This window comes from Macrobrachium rosenbergii, chromosome 3 (genome assembly GCF_040412425.1).
Source record: "Macrobrachium rosenbergii isolate ZJJX-2024 chromosome 3, ASM4041242v1, whole genome shotgun sequence".
NCBI classification, from domain to species: domain Eukaryota; kingdom Metazoa; phylum Arthropoda; class Malacostraca; order Decapoda; family Palaemonidae; genus Macrobrachium; species Macrobrachium rosenbergii.
Window position 1 is genome coordinate 35,828,348 of NC_089743.1, and position 25,629 is coordinate 35,853,976.

Below are 25,629 nucleotides of genomic sequence, written 5' to 3' on the forward strand. Positions count from 1 at the left end.
CGAGTATTTAAGATCAGACTAAACCATAATAGACTAAACGAAGACCTTCCTCTAAACTTCACAGGCATATGAAGACAAAAGGATTAAAGAGAGGAAAAGATACATTAATAAATGGATGTATATATATATATATATATATATATATATATATATATATATATATATATATATATATATATATATATAGAAACAATTCATAAACAAACAAACAAATTATTTAAAATCATTCTAAACCAGAATATACTAAAAGGAAGTCTTGCCCTATCCTTCACAGGCTCACTAAGACAAAATAGTTCAAGAAAACGTTGGAGACGTAGTGAGAATCCTTAGATGAACCTGTATCTCAGATGAAGTACAGGAACCTGGCATCCCCCTGAAACTTTGGGGTGGGGGGTCATATTACGCCTGAGATCGCGCACCTGTTTGACGATAACGAGGCTCATTAGCCGGGGCAAATAGCGATGCCGCCATATTTATGCGTCTATTCTCACCAATCTGGCCTCCTTCTTTATGGCTCTAATAGGTGTAGAGCGGCTGCTGTGGGCACCTCGGTCATATACTTTATATATATATATATATATATATATATATATATATATATATATATATATATATATATATATTATATATATATATATATATATATATATATATATATATATATATATGTATATAAATAAATATATATAAATACAGTATATATAATATATATGTATATAAATAAATATATATATATATATAGTATATATATATATATGTATATATATATATATATATATATATATATATATATTTTATATATATTATATATATAGTATATATAATTTTCTGACTCACATCAGGATCGAACCTAAGTCTTTCAAGACCTGGGTTCGATCCCGATGTGAGTAAAAAATTTATTTGTGTTCCACGCGTGATTGTGTGTTGATTACTTTTGCATACATACATGCATACATAAAATCCTACCAAACCTTATTAAGTGCAAGCGTGATAACAACCCTATTTTTAACCACTCATTCAGCAATTAATTTCTAAAGCCATTACACTCTCGGTAACTTAATTAAAAAACCTCGTTTTCGCTTCACAATTATTGTGGGAAATGTGGGCGAATTTTCAGGGTTGGGATAAGACTGCAGACCACAGTGAAATGGACTATAAAGTAACTATCTTCTAATAAAAAAAATTATTTTCATAATATTTGGCCTGTCAGATAATGACATAAACTGTAGCGTATGAAATGTAAACTAACTGTTTACTAATAGAAATTATATTTATTTTCTCAATATTTGAACTGTCATTTGATGAAAAACTACGTTGAGCATCTATATGATAAAGAACTGAGATTGACATTATTTAGGCACAAGCGCTTATGCATTTCATTCACGTAGTTAAGAAAGAATATTTTTATCATCAGATACTTGAACTATTTCCTTACGGTCGAAGAACTCTCAGGTTTAGTTAAAAATAAAATATATTGCTTTCCCTCAAAACTTTCTCACGAACAATGATTACAACAATGTAAAAAAAATGCGATGACTTTTATTATTATTATTATTATTATTATTATTATTATTATTATTATTATTATTATTATTATTATTTGTGTAATAAAAATCCACAGTTATATAGTAAATATATTACTATGTAAAATATGTAAAACAAACTAAAGACTTTCTAACACTTGAACGGTGTTCCTCTCATCAGTGCTGACGTTAAAATAATGATTTTAACGATAGCACTGATGAGGAACATCGTTCAAGTGTTCGAAAGTCTTTGGTTTATTTTACATATTTTACATAGTAATATATCTACTATATATTGTGGATTTTTATTACACAGATGTTTTTCACGAAATTGTGAATCTATTACTATTATTATTATTATTGCTGTTGTTGTTGTTGTTGTTGTTGTTGTCCAGAGTTGAATCCTGTTCATGTGGAGGAAGCCCACAAAGGCCATTGACTCGAAATTCAAACTTCCAAAGAATGTGGCGTTCGTTCGAAAGTATTAGAAAAAATAAGTGTAGTTTAGTTTTACCAGACCACTGAGCTGATTAACAGCTCTCCTAGGGCTGGCCCGAAGGATTAGACTTATTTTACGTGGCTAAGAACCAATTGGTCACTTAGCGACGGGACCTACAGCTTATTGTGGAATCCGAACCACATTATAGCGAGAAATGAATTTCTATCACCAGAAATAAATTCCTCTAACTCTTCATCAGCCGGCCGGGGGAATTTGAACTCCGGCCCATCGAGTGACAGTCCGAAGCTCAACCGACTCAGCCAAAGAAGGGCTGAAAGTATTAGAGGGTAATAAGAAATACAGAAAGAAGGGAGCAGTTACTAAAAAAAAAGAAAAAATGAATTATCAAATTAATAGATGAATAGATAAAAATGTAAGCAAATTATTAACATACAAGAATTGTTTTAGAGTACAGTGAGTTGCATCTGCTCTTGATTTTTGAGGGTATGAAAAATTAATGTTTCACGTCTAATATCAAGCAATTTTTATTAACTGTTTACATGAGAACTCTAATAAAATAAGATTTTAGCCGAAGGAAATGATTAAACTAAGTGCAGGAGCCTTCCAGTCTCTACCCTTGTGTACTTGGTAGCAAGAATTTTCATTAAAGCAAATTCTTAATTTCGCAAAATCTTGTCTCTGGCACGAGGTAAGCTTCCAATTTAATGGGCTTAGTATTAGGGCGTGGATATGGAATTAGCGTATGAATTTAACAATGGTTTAAACGGAAAATATTGTGTAGACCACAAGATGTTGAATATCTGGGACTCGTCTATGAAAACTAGGATCAACTCAGTGAATGTGTATGAATGATATTAGGAAAAATAATTAAATTTTTTAAGAAATTTACAAACGATATACATGTTTCATCTTCTGGTTAAAGGAAAAAAATGAATTACGTGTCAAAATCAGTTCACTGAATATGTAATTATTAATATTAGGGATAGGCAAAAATAATTTTATTTTAACTTTTCTTTTTTTTATGAATCTCACAAACAATATTCATTGCTAATATTCATGTTAAAGATAAAAAGGAATTATTTGTCAAGTTTCTTTTGCATTTAACACAAAAGTGTTCACAAAATACGAACGTTCTGATATAACAACGGCTCTTCTGTAAGGCCCAGAAAACTATAAATGTCATTATAACTCTCTGCTGACGCCTCCTGAATTTCAGGTGGATAGATTTTTTTTTTATATTTTATTCCACCATATTTATTTAAAATTATCACCTCTCCCTTTAACTTGTCTCGCTCTTTGCAGATTGATTTCCCTTTAGAGTACTCTTGGGTTTATAGTCTGTTGAGTTCCTCGTTGGGCGAGTGGGTTCCATTTTCAGCTAGCACTCTGCTGGCCGCGAGGTCGAATCTCCAACCGGCCAATGAAGAATAAGAGGAATTTATTTCTGGTGATAGAAATTCATTTCTCGCTATAATGTGGTTCGGATTCCACAGTAAGCTGTAGGTCCCGTTGCTAGGTAACCAATTGGTTCTTAGCCACGTAAAATAAGTTTAATCCTTCGGGCCAGCCCTCTCTAGGAGAGCTGTTAATCAGCTCAGTGGTCTGGTTAAACTAAGATATACTTAACTTTATAGTCTGCTGACTCTGTCCTTAAGGGTTTTCAGCTGAAGATAAAGGAAAGAAAGTGATGCAGAGGCTTAATATTGTTCAATTTTGTGTAAATACACTCAAGAGGTATAATATGGATAATATTGGAAAATATAATATCAGTTTTGTTGCAGCAATGACATAATTTCCTTTACAAGGATCGGGATAGGTTTAGTCTTTTAGACTTATTTGACATTTGCAATGGTATACAATTTACCTTGATGTCTTCAGTCTACAGCAACATCCGGAAATATTTTGATATGTATACATTGTGTATATATATACTAATACCTTTCAAATTTTCTATCAAACCATCATAAAAAATGTACCGAAAGATATTAATTCAACGATTTCAAACAAAAATCGTCTTTATAGTTGAAAAACTGCGCGAGTATTAACGTACAAATAAAAACACAATACGTAATGCATAACCAACCCATCATATATATAAATAAAGTTTTGAACGGACGAGACCGGGAAAAAAATAAATTTTGATCCGCGATCAAGTGGGAATTTATTTTCGCAAATAACAGAGCTCAATTTGAACCCGTTGTTGAAATCCATTGATAAAATGGCCAGGCGTGAAATTAATCCCGGTCAGCTAGGCTGGCTAAATTTAGTGGGCGACTTTCATCTCTGAAAAAAAAAAGAAAATTATTGTGAATATGAGTGTGATGTTACTTGAATATGATTCTCGATTTCTCAAAGTATTTGCGTTAGTAAATGCTAACAGGTATTTATTTGTCATTAAACAGCACATTACTTGATTAATAGCTGAGAACTGAATTGTAAGTATTTGAAGAAACATTTGTAATTTATTTGAAAGCGTAAAGTAATGTCGTTGGCATTTGCGCGCGCCCTTTAAGTGAACGAAATTCTGTGATGAATGATATATATATATATATATATATATATATATATATATATATATATATATATATATATATATATAATAATAATCCACACATCGGAGGGCACTATAGTAGGCAGGAGAAGGGCGCAGGAACACATGCAGGACCAGTACATACATTTATTCGTCTACGCATTTCTTGACCCGTGGTCACATCATCAGGACATCATCTACAGTTATAAATTAAAAAGGGACATTCAGCATAAATAGTTAAAAGTAAATATACACAAAACATAAAAAAAACTTAAAATAGAAAATCAGTTGAACTTAAACAATCGCACTTAAATACATTTACACATTAAAGAACCAGTAAAAGAAAACTTAAAATGTAAACTTAAAATGAACTTAATAAAAGCTGAGCTTAATAAAAAGGAACTTAAAAATAAACTTAAAAGGTAGAGCAGAAGGCGCACCTCAGGATGAAAGAGGAAAACACACTAAAAGAAAACAGCATAAAAACAGGAGGAGGAGGAGGCGGACATTTAATGTAAACAAACAATCGCATCATGCTATGAATAGGGAACAGCCGATGCGATTGTTTGTTTACATTTGTCCGCCTCTTCCTCCTGTTTTTATGCTGTTTTCTTTAGTGTGTTTTCCTCTTTCATCCTGAGAGGTGCACCTTCTGCTCTACCTTTTTAAGTTTATTTTTAAGTTCCTTTTATTAAGCTTAGTTTTTTATCAAGTTCATTTTAAGTTTACATTTAAGTTTTCTTTTACTGGTTCTTTAATGTGTAAATGTATTTAAGTGCGATTGTTTAAGTTCAACTGATTTTCTATCTTAAGTTTTTTTTTATGTTTTGTGTATATTTACTTTTAACTATTTATGCTGAATGTCCTTTTAATTTATAACTGTAGATGATGTCCTGATGATGTGACCACGGGTCAAGAAACGCGTGACGAATAAATATATGTACTGGTCCTGTATGTGTTCCTGCGCCCTTCTCCTGCCTACTATATATATATATATATATATATATATATATATATATATATATATATATATATATATATATATATATATATATATATATATATATATATATATATATATATATATATATATTTATTTATGTGTGTGTGTGTTCCAGTATATATTAAACACGTGTGCGTGTTCTTGCACACGAAAATGATATACGTAAAGACAAAATCAATTAATTAAAAAAAACATTAAAATAAATAAATAAACCATCTTATATTCACTGCAGACCCCTGGACGTTTGATAAAAAAATGAAAAGAAAAATCTGAAAAATTTAACTTAAAAACAAAGAGCATAACATACGAAGTCCCTACTTCAGCAAAATGCAAAACCTGGAAATTTCTCCCGGAAAATAAATATGACAAGGAATCATTAACATTTACGGTCTTAATCAGGAATTATACGCTGCGCAGTAGGTTTTCAAAATTGGGCCACAATTTTTGATGGTGTCCCACTCAGCAGGTCCTGTGTATCATTCCAAATTGTGATTAAATTAACATTTTGAATAATGGCTCGCATCGTCCTTTGCTATGCCATGTCAACATCATTACATTTGCATTGCATTATCGTCACATTATCATTACACAAGCGCTATCTCCATTTTGACGGGAAATTTTATGAATATTTTCGAGACTTGCAATCGACTGGCTTAGCATATGCTGATGCATTCAAGAAGGTGTATATATTTAGGTGCGTGCTTGCGTGTATGCGTGTGTTTGTGCGTTTATGTATAAAATACTACATGAAAGAATTGAAACATAAGGCATATTCCAGACTGGCTTTGTACTAAGACATTTTAAAGACTACTGGCTCTTAGAAGCTAATATTAACAATACACACACACACATATATATATATATATATATATATATATATATATATATATATATACATATGAACATATGTGTGTGTGTGTGTGTGTCTATGTATATATATATATATATATATATATATATATATATATATATATATATATATATAAATATATATATATCAATATATATGAACATATGTGTGTGTGTGTGTGTCTATGTATATATATATATATATATATATATATATATATATATATATATATATATATATATATATATATATATATATATATATACAAATATATATATATATATATATATACATATATATATATATATATATATATATATATATATATATATATATATATATATATATATATATATATATACATACATAATGTGTCAAAACAACGGTAGAGTAAGCTTTTTATATGACAAACAATTAAGTATCTTGTTTACAAATCGTGTATATCGAAAGGCAGGTGAATCCTTATATACGTTCTTTATAAGGATCTCATTCATTAAAATGTTCTTAAATACCACCTATATAAAGAATTTTCCTCTGTAATTATCCATTTTTCATTTTACACATTTTGTATATTTTCATTCTCTAATGACAATCAAATGAAAATGGAACTTGATACTCCAATCAAATGACTTACCTAAGAACAATAGATATACATTCCATTTCCACAATGAAGCAAATAAAAATGGTTTGTTCCTCTCACTCTTCCTTGCGTATTTTAACAGAATATTAGGAGAGGAGTTTTGTTACCCTCTCTCTCTCTCTGTACCAAAGGTAAAATGCAGGATATGAAATGACCAGAGGGCAATTATCAATTCATTTCCATAAGTGCTTGCGAGAGTGAGACTTTTGGAGTTGGAAAATATTATTTAGTTTGCATGTTATGTATGTCTTCTTTGTTTTTGTTTATATATATATATATATATATATATATATATATATATATATATATATATATATATATATATATATATATATATATATATATATATATATATATACATATCAAAACATCTAACAAATACAAAACTCTCTAGAACCGTCGCTAGATATTTCTAAATATCTCTAGATTTTTGCTATGTCGCTAACTGCTGAAAAAAGTCGCTAGTTAGAAACTAATATCTCTAGATCTAGCGACTTAAATTGGCAACACTGATTAATTTATTGCAGAGTGAGTGAGTACTGAGATGAGCTACTTTGACTTCACCAAATTCATATTGCTAAATGTGCGCTCTACGTCAGCGTTAGAATGTGGTAAAGGTAATGCAGAGAGAGCCATTTCAGACAGATCCAGGTATGGATTTTCATCTGACGCATCTCTGTAGTGCGCTACTTCTGACCAGAAATTTAGAGTACTTGATGTTTCTGTCCAAGCCACATGATGAAGTTTCTTCCACCGTGCTGTGAGTGAAGCGAGAATTGCTTACCAAACGGACAGGTATTTGACATGTTCAAAACGTAACTGTTCTCACCATACAGAATGAAACCAAGATTCATGTGTGTGATGAAATCTATGCAATTTGATATTTATTTTTATCAAGACATCTAACAAATACAAAACTCTCTAGAACTGTCGCTAGATATTTCTAAATATCTCTAGATTTTTGCTATGTCGTTAACTGCTGAAAAAAGTCGCTATTATTCTGAATTTACCGTATTGCAGAGTGAGTACTGAGATGAGCTACCAGCAACCTTTGATGCGGTTATTACCAACGCTACCAATAGATGGGACGTCTCGACTTTATAGCTATAGGTAAGCAATGAAATTACCTCTCAAATGGGGTACACATATGTCTCACCAGCTATTTCTTTTACATTGCATTTTACTGATATTTTTCCCACTCGATACTCAAATTCCCGACAGAAAATTAAAAATATTAATTCCCTAGTCGCACTTTCCTCAGAACCTGGAGGAAAAATAAATCTATATTTTGCCACAATCGCCTGGTCATTCCTTGAAAGAAAAATAGACAATAAAAGAGGATTACTCTCTTGAAGTTTAAAGCACCGTATTTTTCAAACGGGCGAGAGTAATGATCTGTAAAAGAGTAAAAAAGAGAGAAAAATAAAAGTAAAAAGTCGAAGAAAAAAGTCTTTTTGTCTGGTGTTTTCGACAGAAAATAAAAGGAATAAAAGCGAAAATAAAAAAAAATGCTTCTCTCTCTGAACAAGACGTTGGAATTCGTCAATTTATTCTGTGAATGGAAGTAAGGAAGGCTTCCTCATTCATAAATACTGGTATACTTTCACTGAATAGTAGATGGTGGTTATTATTATTATTATTATTATTATTATTATTATTATTATTATTATTATTATATCGTGAGCAATTGCCGGTTCAACAGACACCCATATATATATATATATATATATATATATATATATATATATATATATATATATATATATATATGTGTGTGTGTGTGTGTGTGTGTGTATATCTATCTATATATACACACACACATATATATATATATATATATATATATATATATACATACATACATATATATGTATATATATGTATATATGTATATATGTAATATATGTAATATATGTATATATTAATACATGTATATATGTATTACTTCAAAATGTAAAGGTGAAAGAACACTAGTCTACTGTTTTGATGTGGAAATTCTCTACTTTTTTTTGCACCGTATAGACCCCGCTGTCGTTTGTTACAAACATATGTCACGTTAGTCATTAACTGCCATAATTGAAAATAGCGTTTCTATGGGCTATTATAACCTTTTTTGGCGGGGGAGGGGGATGTTTTTTAAAGTGTTTTTGACAGCGTGTTAAACCAGCTGTTTATCTTGCCATTCCCACGGATACTTTATCATTATTATTATTATTATTCAGAAGATGAAACCTATTCATATGAACCAAGCCCACTGGGACCACTGACCTGAAATTCAAGCTTTTAAAGAGTATGGTGTTCATTTGAAAGAAGTGACAGAAGGTAACAGGTTATACAGAAATAATAGATTAGTTATTAGAGAAGAAAAAATAAATGAACAATTTTATAATTAATAGATAAAAATATAGATAAATTATTAAAATACAAGACTTGCTTTAGGGTAGTAATGCACAGCTTATTCGCTGGAACTTTTGAGTTTCCAATTGCACGAAACTGAGGGCTATGAAAAAATGTCGAATTATTAATAAAACAAGGGTTTTATATTCCAGAGTTACGCTCCATAATTATAGCTTGTCAATAATTTTACTTGGAGGATAAAAGCGATATATTTAGAACAAAGTATAACCCTAATTTCACTGGTCTCAATTTGCATTCCGTTATAGTGAATTGATAGATATAACTCTCGTTTAGTATAGAATCTAGAGCATAAATTGTGTCAAGTCAATTTATAGGTCATTTGTAGTAAATGACAAATACTTATTACAAGGTTTATTGAAAATACTATTGAATGAGCTATATTTTAAAACGAAGTACTCTACAGTCAAGTATTGTACTTAAATAATTCTATAGTTTATATTATTAGAATAAAAGTCTTTTTGTAATGCGATCTTCTGATGTAAGTAATGCTTTAGTAAGCCATAGGAGGAAAGATACGGTCCATTTCAATGACTTTATTGCGATTATTAGCAGTTTTCTATTTGGTGGAATTTTTTAAGTAAATAAACACTCTCTACAGACATTTTAATACAAAAAAAGACAACCATTGATGTAGAAATGAAAAATTTCTACAAATCAAATTTATTGATAAAGAATTATACATACAGAGAAATTAAAGACAAATACAAACCCCTGCTGCAACGTCGGAACGTAGAACAAGGTAATGAGAGCAGAAAATTAACCTTCGTCTTTTTTTTTCTTCTGGTCTTTAGATGGAGTCACCCGGGGAACGTATTTCCGATTCTTCTTGGTTAGAAGGAATTGGACTTCATGAATTCAGATGACACTTTTAGGAGGTTAAAACGCTGCCAAAAGTTACGAGCAAGTGTAGTGGGAGATTCTCCTTCAGAAAGGACATTTTGGTAGGAAGAATATGGAGAGAGAGAGAGAGAGAGAGAGAGAGAGAGAGAGAGAGAGAGAGAGAGAGAGAGAGAGAGAGAGAGAGAGAGAGAGATTTGATTAAAAGTTCGTTTTTAATCATATTATATATATATATATATATATATATATATATATATATATATATATATATATATATATATATATATATATATATATATATATATATATATATATATATATGCATATATACTGTATATATGCACACTTGCAAATATGTGTATGAAATCAAATTACTAAGAGAGATATAACAAATTTTACGGATTTGTAAAGATCCTCTATAAACCCAACAACTTGTCTATATTTAAAGCATAGTTTTCCTTCCACTTACCTATTTATTTATTTAAACACTCGCGCGCATAATCCGGGAGCTTCAAATGGCTAACTGGCAACTCCACCATTACTGTTACTTGTTATTTGACGAAGCACGGTCACCGACTCACCGAGAAAGATGTTTTACTTCCTGTGACTTTTATCGAATATTTATTGTGTTGAGCCGTGAAAACGACATATTTCCGGTAAGATATAGTTATTGCTGGTCGCTTAATGAGTAATAATTGATGATATTGATTCATAATTCATAAATCCAGCCTGGTTAAGACGTATTTATTGAAATAAGTTGGTGGTTTTTGCAAGGGAAGATGGAGGAACTTTGAAACCCACTGTTCAGAACTGGTTCTTCCTATTTCGATTTGGAAGTTATTCTAGCCAAAGCAATATTATCAGTAGGAGATTATTGACATAAGGTTGTATTTAAGAACATCTGGATGATTTCAGAGCACGAGTTTTTCATTATTTATAAAAATGGTCAGTTAGGTTAGCCTAATTTTCTTGGCTCATTCTGTCCTGTGGCCATACCCTGCCCCCTCCCTCACGCTCTCGTGGTCACGATGTTTCACTATACAGGTATTTTGTTCGCAGTTGTAATAATTTGGTGAAATTTCCACTTGAGCAACAGTGAATTGGCTTAGTAATACGCCTAGCCTAGCCGAACCTGGGTAAGAAATAGACGAGATTTGGAGAAATGTTGACAACTAAGGTTTATGATGGTGGATGTAGGCCTACTCATTCCACAACATTGAAATTGGTTTCTGTTATTTGTTTGCAAGCCAAGCAAAATGAGTTTGTCATGATTTCGTAATAAATATAAAAATTACCAGTCATTATGAACTGTTTACTTCCAACTTTAGTTTTCTGATATAGCAACAGATTTTGCTACTTATTGTGGCCATCTGCATAATTATATACTGTATACCGTCTCAGATATTAAAACTATATTTAGTTCTGTTGCTGTTGTTGCTTTAAATAAAAAACTGGTTTTTGCATGACAGGTTTAACCTAACCTGTTGCCTCAATATAACTGTATTAATGAGGCCATATCAATTGTGCAACATCTTAGTGCAGTTATATGCCGGTTGTCGAGCTTTGGAAATAGGCCTAGCCATGGATTTTCTTAAAAATACATATTTGGTTTTTAAAATGTGTATACTGTAAATGCTAGTACTCTTAAGTCAGACTAGCCTAATTAGAAATATAAGTTACTGGTCTGCTGGTATAGTGGTTAAGTGTTGTGGCTTGCCACTCGGATTTTGTGGGTTTGTGTCCCCCAGAGAGATGACAAATCACTGGCTCTGTATCATGATCAGTTACTACTGCAGTGTGGGGTCTGCGGTGGGAGGTTGAAACCATAATTCTTTGGAAGCTTGAATTTCAAGTCATTGACCCCTGTGTGCCTGTGTGCTTGTTCCATGTGAATAGGTTTCATATACTGAAATAATGATGATACTACCTAATCTAACCCATGTAACATTAGTTTTGCAAAGGTATGCCGCACTAACTGATTTCATGTGCTTTTTAATATTTTCTTGAAATAATGGACTGTGCAAATGCAGTTCAGCAACAGGTGATTATAGAAACTGTATTGTTAAATTTTTACATCCTATTTTATTGGGGGTTAACTATAATCGATGGGGGTTTATGATGCTTACTTTTACGACTTAAGCAACTACCAAAAGTAACTGTGACACTTTTTGGCAGATGGTAGTCTTCTTCAGTGCCATTATTATTCTAGTTGTGTGATGCAAGCTGGTAACCTTATACATATGTACCCAAATGTCTCAGAAATTGACCTGAACCTTTGTACAGTACTCTGACCGTCGCAGTTTTGTGTTGGAGTTTCTTTGGATAAATGTAGGCTACCTGCTGCATTGCTAAGAAATAACTAGCTTTTTGGTGTTGCTACATTTTTATTTTTAAATAATAACTACTGTATTGCAATACACTCCCTGAACACCTGAATTCACCCCTAATCCCACTAGCCTGAACAGCTCTCAATTACCAATCCCACTAGTGGGAAATTTTAACAGCCAGCGTTACCAATGCTGCAGGTAAAATCTTGTCACTTGAGCTACCATAACAAATGGTTGGCAACGCTGACACAGGTGTGTGCCGACACTCCTACCTTCGTCAAATTATTATGTCAATTGCTTTTTGTTGGCGCTGCTGGATGGTTGTTTCCTTCCGCAGTGCGAAGTTTAATCCTATTGCCCGACTTCTCTCTTATATTTTGGATTTCTGGTGAAGACCTGGATTGTATTTACTGGGTTTTTCTCCCGGATTTATGACTTCTGCTTGGTTGCTGAACTTTTTCTGGATATCTTCGATGGGGAACGTTTTTGGATTTGGATTCGCTGGTTCCCGGTCTCAATTAGTCATCATGGACAAGTCTTCTCTTTCACCTTCTACCACCGCGCCTTTGGCTTCGACTTCGACTGCCCCTACGACTGTGGATGCTAGCACTCATCGCTTCTTCTTCCTGCAAGAGACGGATGAGTACCTTGAGACACGATAGACATTCAGTCTGTCAGGTACATAGGAAGGTTAAGTGTGATCTGACTCGTTACGATGAATGTTCCACTTGGACGGTAGAAGAAATGGAGGATTACATTTGTCATTGCAAGTCATTGGCTAGTAAGGGCAGCAAACGGTGGGTCAGGTTCTTCAATGCCTCAGGTGTCTCAGGCTGCTGCTACAGAGCAGCCGAAAGATTTAGTGAGTTCAGAGGTAGTCGAACAGATAGAGGATAGGATTGCAAGTAGTATGACAAATTTAATAGCCAGTCTTTTTCGACAATTTTCAGATAGGGATAGTAGTAGTGTTAGTATGTCTAATCCTTCTTCCTTTTCAGCTCCCCTGCCTGTTCCAGAACCAGCCCTAACAGATGCTGAGGGTAATGGAGAACCGCAAGCCTCCTAGTGGGTAGGTTCTGCCAGCCCCCTCGACATGGAGCAGGCAGTGAAGGATCCCCCCCACCCCCTTGTAGTGTTGATGATAAATTTAATGTTGATAATGTTAGTCAGGATCAGGATCTAGGTGTGACAAAGATGGATAGGTCTGGGTTAGGTAGTGAGGAGAAAGTATTAAGTGTGCAGAGTCATTCTCCTGGTCGGGTTCCAGTTTCAGGTTCAAGTGGAATTTGTGCTTCGGCAAAATTTTCGCCTTCATTGCTTCTTTTTTGGACTGACTCAAAGTCTCAAGACGATGTTTCAGTTCCTGTGGTGCAGAATCCTTTTGCTTTAGCTCCTAAGACTCTTTCGACTGTTTTGAATCTTCTACTTTAGTTTCCCCCGTCTCTGTTTTTCCTACTTCATCTAGTAAGGCAGATTCTGGTGTGTCTTTTTTTGGCTTCTAAAAGTGGCTTGCATGATCTGCAATTGGATGTGGCAGAATATAATGCAGATTTGTTGGGTCTTTTAAAATGGTACAGACTTTTGGTGAGAGGTTGTTTTTTGAATGGTTTCTCTAAAATTAGAGAGTAGGTGACGCAGTAGTGTCCAGAATTCATGTCGGATATGCTTCAGGATTATCAAGGAGGGTGTACTCTGTGTACTTTTTGTCCCTTCGTTCTAAGGATTCTTCTTCTTCGGGGTTATCTGTCACTCGCTTCATCTTCCGCTCCCACATTCTCTGTTGCTCCTTTTTCAGTCTCCTCCATGGCTTCTTCTTCCTCTGTCTTTCCTGCGGCTTCCACATCTTCCACTTTCCCCCCTCCTTCAACTTTTGGCATTTCCTCTTCTCGGGTAACTCTTTCTTTGTCTGCTATTCCTCTGTCTTCTGCCTTTCCTTTCTCAGTACAGCCTTCTTCGGTAGGAGGATCTTCCAGACAGGTGAAAACGCAGTTTCGGCAGAATTTAGCCTCAGGCGTTTCATGTTCCAACCCTTCGTCAGATAAGTCTTTGAGTCTTTTTATGCCATTAAGCCCCAGCTCCTGCTCCTTTTTCTTGTGGGCTGGTTTGGTTCCATTGGGTTAGACAGGCTTTGGAGGAAGCGGATGGTCATTTAGTGTCGGTGGTGGCTTCTAACAGGCAGGGCATTTCTCTTCTTTCTCCGCGTAAGGTGATTTATTCAGTTCGAGGTAACCCTCCAGCAGGTGTCAGGTTGCCACTCAATGAATCCGTTGAGGCAATCCTGTGTAGGTCTCTGGTGTCATCTCGGCTTTTAGGGATTTCTCTTAGGGAAGCAGGTGCTCTGGAGGATGTGTGCGCACAATCTGACTGAGCCTTTTGCACTCTTTGGATGTTGTCAGGTTTACTGGGGTTCTTAAAGAGTGACGGCTACGTCCCTTCGGATCTGGGGCTGTTTGACAGCTTAATAACTTCTTTCTTGATGGGTCTGGCACACCAGGCGAATGCTTTGGCTTCGTCTAGGACGTTTGTGAGCACGAAAAGATGAGATTTCTATCTTGGTCATCTTCCCCCTCATTATCCGGATGTTCTCCCCTTCTGGCTGACTACACCTCCGCAGGTGTTTACGAGGGTCATGTCGCATGTGTTGGCAATTATGCATCGTCGAGGGTACAGAATGTTGAGGTACCTAGATGATTGGCTGATCCTTGCCTCTTCTCTAGAGGAGCTAGTAGGGCGAAGGACTTCTCATTGAAACTATGCAAGATACTAGGAATTCGTCTAAACTTTGCCAAGAGTTTCCTAGTTCCAACACAATCTAGGACCTATTTAGGGATGAGGATTCTCTCTCTCTTCCTTTGAGGGTTTTCCCAACCCTGGAGAGGATCCAGTCGGTCCTTCAACAGGTAGAGGTGTTCCTGTCCATCAGGAAACAGTTGGTATCAACTTGGAGAAGCCTCTCAGGGAGAAGGTCTTCTCTCTCTCTCTCTTTTAATTCCAGGGTCTCGTCTCCGGATGTGTTCTCTTCAGGCATGTCTCAGGAATTGCTGCGACTACCGCAACGAGAATGCAGTTGTAGTCTGGAACAATTCTTGCCTGTCGGACCTTCTGTGGTGTTCAGAAGAAGTGCATCTAACACCCGGTAGGTCTATCAGCCCTCCTCTTCCCGATGTTCATCTGTACACAGATGCCTCAGATCAAGGTTGGGGAGCAACCTTGGAGGAAACGCAGTCTTCTGGCCCCTGGGGGGATTGGGAACAAGAGGAGTCAATCAATATTCAGAAACTCAGGGCTGTAGAAGAAGCCCTCAGGTGTTTTTCAGACCCAGTGCGCAACAGAGTAGTGGCTCTGTTTTGCAACTACGTAACTGCCGTGTCGTATCTGAAGAACCTGGGGGGGGGGGGAACAAGATCAACAGAACTCAGTTCTATAGCACAAAGAGTCCTGAGATGGTGCAAAGAATGGAAAGTGTCTCTTCTTCCCCAATTTGCATCGGGGAGTCTCAACGTACTGGCCGATTCGTTAAGTCGCTCTCGTCAGGTATTGGGGGGAGAGTGGAAACATGACCACCAGACGAATCGCAAAACAGGAGTTAACGAGGCCAAAAACCACTAGGGAATTATTTATTTTCCCTCCTTCTTGGGAAACGATCACCTGCATACCATCGGAGACTTAATGCCACACCTACATATGCTTTGTATATATACTCCTGTAGCATTTCATCCGTCCATATTTTACCAGTGAACAGGAGCACGGAAGGAAGTGCTCGAAATATGTGGTTGCAACGTTCAAATAGTGTTTTATGGGCCTTCTTATGTTCATATTACACTGTGGTATTACAGTAAAAGACATTCACATATATATATATATATATATATATATATATATATATATATATATATATATATATATATATATATATATATATATATTTCATGATGTTGCCTTGTAATAGTATATCCTCTATAATATTGACATATTTACTTTTTTCATGTGTTATGTTTAATGATAATGGTTGTTGAAGTGTCATATTTAGTTTGACATCAGATCTCAAAAGTACTAATGATTACTTGATAGCGTAATTTAGAATTGTTGTTATAATTTTAATAGTAACGTAATTTAGAACGAATATCTTTCTTGGTAATAGCGTAGTATGTGAACACGTGTGTGTGTCTACAAAGGCTTGTTTCGTTTCAGTTGTCATCAGTTGAGATAAGAGGGAACGCTTTGTTTTGGGTTAGCGATGACAGATTTGCAAAACAAACGCCAATTCGTCCCATACGGGCTCAAGACGAGTGATTTCATGTTGTTGCATGCGTTGTTTGAGTCACGTACGCCACTTTGCGAGAAAGAATACGTGTCCTGATCAATTACGTCATGTTTTGTAAGATGCGTTCAAAACGTTTTGCTGGGATGACGTAACTTTCCTTCTAGAAGCTTCTCCATTGTATCTCGCACCCAAAACGCTTTAATGACGTCACTTCCCTGCTTCTAGAAGCTTCTTTAGTATCTCGCACCCAAAATGCTTTAATGACATCATGTAATTGTTTCACGTATTACTGGAATCCAAAAATTTATTTCATTCTGATTTCTGAGACCAGTCGATTTGGTTCCATATCTCTCTCTCTCTCTCTCATTCCTTATTAGGAAGAGATTACTTTTAATGTAAATTTTTGTGGTCACTTTTAACATTAACTTTTGAGATCTGAATTTAGCAAAGTTATTTAGTTCGTAACGGCGCCTGGTAAAAGTGTGTATTGTGTAACGCAGCTGCAGCAAGTGATTTCAGAGGTTTTCACAAGTTGTGTAAGGTAACGTGAAATTTTACTTATTGATACCATGGTATGATAAGTTAGGAGGTTATGGTGTGATAAGTTAGGAAATTTTGAACAAGTGAAATCATTATTGATAAATCTTACGTGTATTTTTGTGTGTTTTTCTATTTACAATTTCTTTATATTTTCACATTTTTTATGTTTGTGATGTAACATTTATTCACATAGCATTGTAAATATTTCTTGGTAATTTAACATTGCATACTTAATTTAACATTGCATATTTAACATTGCATAATTAATTTAACATTGCATACTTAATTTAACATTGCATACTTGATTTCATTTATTGAGATTTTCTTTTTAAATCTTGAGTAATTCTTGATAGTTTAAATTTTACTTGATTAATTTAAATTCCTGATAAAGTTTTTTTGTGAATTAGTTTTGTTTCATAATTTAATTCAAGAATTCATTGAGTTTTGTGTTATTTTCAACTAATAGTAAATTTTTCAGATTGTGAATTCTAATTAATTGTGAATTCTAGTTATAAACTTTGAATCTGAAAATAAATTTTTGTATTTAACATTTTTAGAAAAACAGTGTTTCATTTATTGATCACCAGTGAATAGGATTGATTGTGTGTGCATAAGGCAAAGTGATAAACATGTTTTGTTCTTTTAGTTTTGCTAAAGTGAATTAAGACCAGGGAAACAGAGTTTTTTGATGGAGTGATGCCCTTTTACTCTATAAGATTTCTAGTTTAATTTTTGATACCTCACATATGTTCTGACGAACTTAGTTTGATTTTTCAAGTGATTGATAAATAAGTTTTTTTCTTAAGGGATCACTGTTACCTTTAGAGTACTCAGTCGTAACAATTAATGTTATGAGAGTTCAGGTATCTGGCTGAAGTGAGGTATATTTTTGAATCTTGAGATTAGTTGTGTAATAACCAGGTACTTGATACGCATCGTGACATAATATTGTTTGGTGCCCAGAGACCCGTGGAACAAAACAAAATATCACTCTGGTTTATGGTTTATACTGGTGGTGTTAGGGATATATTTTGATAGGAGAGTGACCACATAGTTATTTTTTGCTTTGTATTGTGAATTATTTAGTTGAGTAACTTAGAGAAAATGGCTCTGTTCAATGTTCAGAGGTTTTTAGCAGCTCCTTCCATCCAAGAGTTATCTGAATCCAACCTGACTAAGGCACAGTGGATTGCTTTAGCAGTAGCATGTGGGGGTAATGTGTCTAGTGGTATGATTAAGGCACAAATCAAATATATTGCAATCCAAGCATTGATGGACTCTGGTAAAGTAGATGAAGAGTTAGGAGAGGCACAGGAATTGTTGAATGCAGCTGAGGCAGAATTTACAGATAAACATGAGCAAAAGAAAGAGAAAAGTGATGCAGAAGCAGAACTTAGACGTATAGAAGCAGAAGAAAATTTGATTAAGCTGAGGATACAGGCTGACAGAGAGAAAATGCAAGCAGAAAGAGAAAGAGAAGATAGAGAGAAAAGAGAAAGAAAGGAAAGAGAAGAAGAAAAAGCAGCAGAAGAAGAAAGAGAAAGAGCAAAAGAAGAAAGAGAAAGAGCAAAAGAGGAGAAAAGAGCAAGACATGAAAGGAGATGGAGTTAATAAAAGCTCGATCCACATTACCTGTAATACCGTGTAACCCTACTCAAGGTAATTCAGACCCTGTATTTGATGTAGTAAGAGTGCAGAAGTTAATTCCAAATTTACAGAAGAAGCCCCAGATGAGTTTTTTGATCACTTTGAAAAAGTAGCTTCAGGTATGGGATGGCCAGAGGATAAATGGTCGGTCTTGTTACAGAGTGTTCTCATTGGTAAAGGAAGAAGTGCCTATTTAGCCTTATCAGCTGATCAGTGTAAAGAGTACAAGGTACTCAAACATAATGTGCTACAAGTTTACCAGATGACCCCTGAATATTATAATGAAAGATTCAGATCTTTGAGAAAGGATGACAAGATAACTTTCTTGGATTATGCTTACAAAGTAAGAAGATGTTTTAAACGATGGTTGGAGGCTGCTAAAAGTTAAATCTATGGACGAACTTGAGGAGTTAGTAGTCCTAGAACAATATCTTAGAGGAATTCCTGAACACATAAGAGCCTATTTAAGAGAGAGAGAGGTTAAAAACTTGACAAAGCTGCTACATTGAGTGAAGATTTTAATATAATTTCTAGCAAAAGAAATTATAATGTCAAAATACCAGAACCAACAACGCACAGGTTTCAGATCTCATCCAAATTTCAGAAACATTACAACTGGAAATCCTTCTAGTGGCTATGCCAATACAAAGTCAGGTAACACCCTCAGCAATTAAATGTTAAATCCTCATCATCCAGTCAGTTTTCAAGACAGATACAGAAGACTAATGTTGTCTGCTACAAGTGTGGAAGAGTAGGACACTACAGTCGAGATTGTTATCAGACACAAGAGCAGACCAAACCAGTTGGTCAAGTGGTTAAAGGTAACCAGGTGAAGCAAACTACGAAGAGCAGTGTGGGGGGAGACTGAGACTAAACAAGCAGAGTGTTTAGCAACCAGTGGAAATGTAACTTCAAACAGTGAGTGGCTGAGCAGCTTGGAGGCTTCTAAGCCATATATCTATGAAGGTATGCTGACAACTCAAGGAGGAAGTGTGCAGGTACCAGTCAAGGTATTACGTGATACGGGAGTAACCATAGTGTGGTTGTTCGTGGTGCTCACCCACAGTTGGAGAAGAATCTCACCGGAGATTCAGTTATTTTGAAGGGTATAGGAGGAGAAGAGGTAACTCCTATATGCCGCTTGCATTTGTCCTGTGAATTGGTGACAGGAAATGTTGATTTTGCTGTAAAGGACTCACTAGCTGTTGAAGGTGTACATGTTTTACTGGGTAATGAAGTTGGTAGTGTACCATTTGTTCCTTGTCCTATAGTGACAGACAAACCGTTAAAGTTAGTCCTACAGTAGCTTTAGAGAAGAAAAACCCCACCTGTTTCCAAGTTGTGTAACTACCAGGAGTATGAAGAGAACTATGTCTGCAAGTGAAGATACTGAGGATTTACCTGCACCAGAAGAATCAAGTGAAGGATTTTAAGATTAGAAGAACTGTTCCAGGAAAGTGAAGTTTCCCTAGTGTTAGTAGTGAAGAGATTTCCCAAGAAGAAGAGGATCCTGTTGTTATTGAAGAGACTCTGAGTAGTCAAAGAGTTCCTGAAGATAGTAGTGAAACTGTAGAAGCAGAGTTAGCAGATATGGAGAGTTCAGCCCTTGAAGTTGGTCAAGTGACAAGAGAGAAGCTAATGAAACTGCAGAAGAGGGATACAACGTTGGCTGATTTGTTCTTCAGAGTTGTTGATCAAGAAGAGATGCAACAAACTCTCTACCTGTTATTATCTAAAGGAAGGATTGCTAATGAGGAAGCATCGACCTGCAGATATACCAGGAAATGCTGAATGGGGTGAATATCATCAAATTTTGATTCCATATCCATTGAGGAAACAAGTTGTAGCAGTAGCGCACGAGTCTGGACATATGGAATCAGGAAGACTGTTGAGAAGGTTATGAAGTATTTTTTCTGGCCTGGACTTCACAAGGACGTTAGCAAATTTGCAGAGTGTGTCACACATGCCAGATAGCTGGAAAACCGAATGAAACCATTCAGAAAGCACCCCTACATCCCATAGAAGTTAGAGGAGAACCCTTTAGCAAGGTAATTATAGATGTGGTTGGGCCACTTCCGAAAACAAAGAAAGGAAATGAATATCTATTAACATTAATGTGTCCAGTGACTAGGTATCCTGAGGCGATTCCTGTAAGAAGTATAAGTGCAAAGGTAATTGCTGAGAAGTTGGTGGAGTTTTTCTCAAGTTTGGAATACCAGAAATTGTGCAAAGTGATAGAGGAACGAACTTTACTTCAAAATTATTCCAGGATGTGATGAACTTGTTAGGAGTAAAACAACAGTTATCAACTGCTTATCATCCAGAGACTCAAGGAGCCTTGGAAAGGTTCCACCAGACATTGAAAAGTATGTTAACTAAGTATTGTAATGAATCAGGAAGAGAATGGGATGCTGGTTTACCTTTAATGTTATTTGAAGTTAGGAATGCTTATCAAGAAAGCATGGGATGTTCACCAAATGAAATGATTTTTGGTCGAGACATTAGAGATCCATTGAAGATTCTTGCAGAGAATTGGGAAGAAAATCAAGAGGAAATCCAAGGAGAATATGTGAAGAACTTGAGGAAAAGATTAAGAGAAATTAGAAAATTCTCTTTAGAAAATTTGAAAATAAGTCAAGAGAAAATGAAAAGGAAATATGATGCTAAAACTAAGCTAAGAAATTTTAGTATTGGACAGCAAGTTCTAGTGTTCTTACCAGTGAAAAGATTTCCCCTTACAATAAGTTTCAAGGTCCTTATAGGATAATAGAGAAGTTAAGTGATCGAACTTATGTGATTGAAACACCAGGAAGAAGAAAACGACAGAGGAAGATACATGTGAATCTTTTGAAACCTTACTTCTCAGAGACTAAAACTGAAACAGTGTCAATAACACAAACAACTTCATCTACAGAGGACGATGACGGCTACGAATTGGGAGCTGAAAACAAGATGAACAATTCTTCAATATTAGAAAATTTGGAAGATAAACTAAAACATCTGAGTATTGAGCAAAGTAGTGAATTAAGTGAAGTTATTCAAAGTTTCCTGAAATTTTTGCAGATGTACCTAGGTGTACCAATCTGACAAAGCATGAGATAAAGATCAGAGAAGATGGAAAACCTTTTAAAATGAGAGAGCTTATCGCTTATCGCCTTTTCATCGAGATGTTTTGAAGAAAGAAGTTGAATATTTGTTGCAGCATGGATTAGCAGAACCCAGTTCAAGTCATTATAGTTCTCCTTGTGTGTTAGTGAAGAAACCAGATGGCTCATTTAGGATGTGTACTGATTATAGGAAACTGAATTCCATCAGTGTGGCTGACAATTATCCCTTTGCCTCTTATTGATCAATTACTTGATAATATTGGGCAAGCCAAATTTGTTTCAAGATAGACTTGTTGAAAGGATATTATCAAATTCCCTTAGATGAGAATGCTAAGTTGCTGTCAGCTTTCATTACTCCTTTTGGACTGTATCAATACACTGTTTTGCCGTTTGGTCTGATGAATGCACCTGCAACATTCCAGCGAGTGATGGATCAACTACTAGGATCAATAGAAGGAGTAGGTGTATACCTTGATGACATTGTGATTTATTCTAATACATGGGAAGAACATCTGAAGATATTAAGGAAAGTGTTCAAGAAACTTCGGGAAGCAGGACTAACAATCAACTTACAAAAACTGAGTTTGGAAAGGCAACTGTACAGTACCTAGGATTTGAAGTTGGAAAAGGCCTTCTCGCTCCTATTGACGCTACTAATGTAGAAGGTATCCGTAAGGCTACCCCTCCTGCTACGAGGAAACAGCTACAAAGATTTTTGGGCATGGCTGGATTTTATCGCCGCTTCTGTCCAAATTTCTCAGCCGTAGTAGCTCCCTTTAACTGACTTAACCAGTCCTAAAAGAAAGTTTGATTGGACTCCAGAATGTCAAGAATCATTTGATAAGGTTAAAGCCATATTAACTTCAAGACCAGTGCTTCAAGCTCCAGACTTCAATAAAAAGTTTGTGATACAAGTTGATGCATCCGACTGTGGAATTGGAGCTGTTCTACTTCAAAAGATGACAACAGAATCTTACATCCAGTATGTTTTATGTCTTCAAAGTTGAAAAAGCACCAGAAAACATACTCAACAATTGAAAAAGAAACATTAGCATTAATCACAGCATTGAAAAAAGTTTGAAGTGTATGTGAACCGACCTAGAATGAAGAAATTTTAGTATTGTCGGATCACAACCCAATCTCATTCATCAATAAGATGAAAAATAATAATATGAGACTGACCAGGTGGTCTTTATGCCTGCAACCATATAATGTAAGTGTTAAACACATTTCAGGAAAAGATAATGTCATAGTAGATTATTTATCCCGTTGTGAATCGCTGATTCAAACCCGGGATAAGTAATCTTCTCGGGGAGTGAATTTCATGATGTTGCCTTGTAATACGTATATCCTCCTATAATATTGACATATTTACTTTTTTCATGTGTTATGTTTAATGATAATGGTTGTTGAAGTGTCATATTTAGTTTGACATCAGATCTCAAAAGTACTAATGATTACTTGATAGCGTAATTTAGAATTGTTAATACAATTTTAATAGTAACGTAATTTAGAACGAATATCTTTCTTGGTAAAAGCGTAGTATGTGAACACGTGTGTGTGTCTACAAAGGCTTGTTTCGTTTCAGTTGTCATCAGTTGAGATAAGAGGGAACGCTTTGTTTTGGGTTAGCAGATGACAGATTTGCAAAAACAAACGCCAATTCGTCCCATACGGGCTCAAGAGGAGTGATTTCATGTTGTTGCATGCGTTGTTTGAGTCACGTGCACGCCACTTTGCGAGAAAGAATACGCGGTCCTGGATCAATTACGTCATGTTTTGTAAGATTTGCGTTCAAAACGTTTTGCTGGGATGACGTCTTGATTTTCCTTCTAGAAGCTTCTCCATTGTATCTAACCAAAAACGCTTTAATGACGTCACTTCCCTGCTTCTAGAAGCTTCTTTAGTATCTCGCACCCAAAATGCTTTAATGACATCATGTAATTGTTTCACGTATTACTGGAATCCAAAAATTTATTTCATTCTGATTTCTGAGACCAGTCGATTTGGTTCCATATCTCTCTCTCTCTCATTCCTTATTAGGAAGAGATTACTTTTAATGTAAATTTTTGTGGTCACTTTTAACATTAACTTTTGAGATCTGAATTTAGCAAAGTTATTTAGTTAAATCATAACGGCGCTGGTAAAAAAGTGTGTTAATTGTGTGCAGCTGCAGCAAAGTGATTTACAGAGGTTTTCACAAGTTGTGTAAGGTAACGTGAAATTTTACTTATTGATACCATGGTATGATAAGTTAGAGGTTATGGTGTGATAAGTTAGAAATTTTGAACAAGTGAAATCATTATTGATAAATCTTACGTGTATTTTTGTGTGTTTTTCTATTTACAATTTCTTTATATTTTCACATTTTTATGTTTGTGATGTAACATTTATTCACATAGCATTGTAAATATTTCTTGGTAATTTAACATTGCATACTTAATTTAACATTGCATATTTAACATTGCATAATTAATTTAACATTGCATACTTAATTTAACATTGCATACTTGATTTCATTTATTGAGATTTTCTTTTAAATCTTGAGTAATTCTTGATAGTTTAAATTTTACTTGATTAATTTAAATTCCTGATAAAGTTTTTGTGAATTAGTTTTGTTTCATAATTTAATTCAAGAATTCATTGAGTTTTGTGTTATTTTCAACTAATAGTAAATTTTTCAGATTGTGAATTCTAATTAATTGTAATTCTAGTTATAAACTTTGAATCTGAAAATAAATTTTTGTATTTAACATTTTTAGAAAAACAGTGTTTCATTTATTGATCACCAGTGAATAGGATTGATTGTGTGTGCATAAGGCAAAGTGATAAACATGTTTTGTTCTTTTAGTTTTGCTAAAGTGAATTAAGACCAGGGAAACAGTTAGAGTTTTTTGATGGAGTGATGCCCTTTTTACTCTATAAGATTTCTAGTTTAATTTTTGATACCTCACATATGTTCTGATGAACTTAGTTTGATTTTTTCAAGTGATTGATAAATAAGTTTTTTCTTAAGGATCACTGTTACCTTTAGAGTACTCAGTCGTAAAAATTAATGTTATGAGAGTTCAGGTATCTGGCTGAAGTGAGGTATATTTTTGAATCTTGAGATTAGTTGTGTAATAACCAGGTACTTGATACGCATCGTGACAATATATATATATATATATGTATAATATATATGTATATATATATATATATATATATATATGTATATATATGTATATATATATATATATATATATATATATATATATATATATCTATATATATATATATATATATATATATCTATATATATATATATGTATAATATCTATATATATATATATATATATATATATATATATATATATATATATAATATATATATATATATATATATATATGTATAATATATATATATATATATATATATATATATATATATATATATATATATATATATGTATAATATCTATATATATATATATATATATA

General features: G+C 34.3%; 1 long non-coding RNA gene across 1 annotated transcript in view; it reads left to right on the top strand.

The window, feature by feature from the left end:
* Positions 1-10,789: 10,789 nt before the first annotated feature.
* Positions 10,790-25,629, top strand: part of LOC136854482 (uncharacterized) — a 21,104-nt gene continuing 6,264 nt past the window's right edge. Inside the window, exon 1 of the long non-coding RNA XR_010857706.1 lies at positions 10,790-10,920. This is a non-coding gene — a long non-coding RNA (uncharacterized lncRNA). The remainder of the gene's footprint in view (positions 10,921-25,629) is intronic.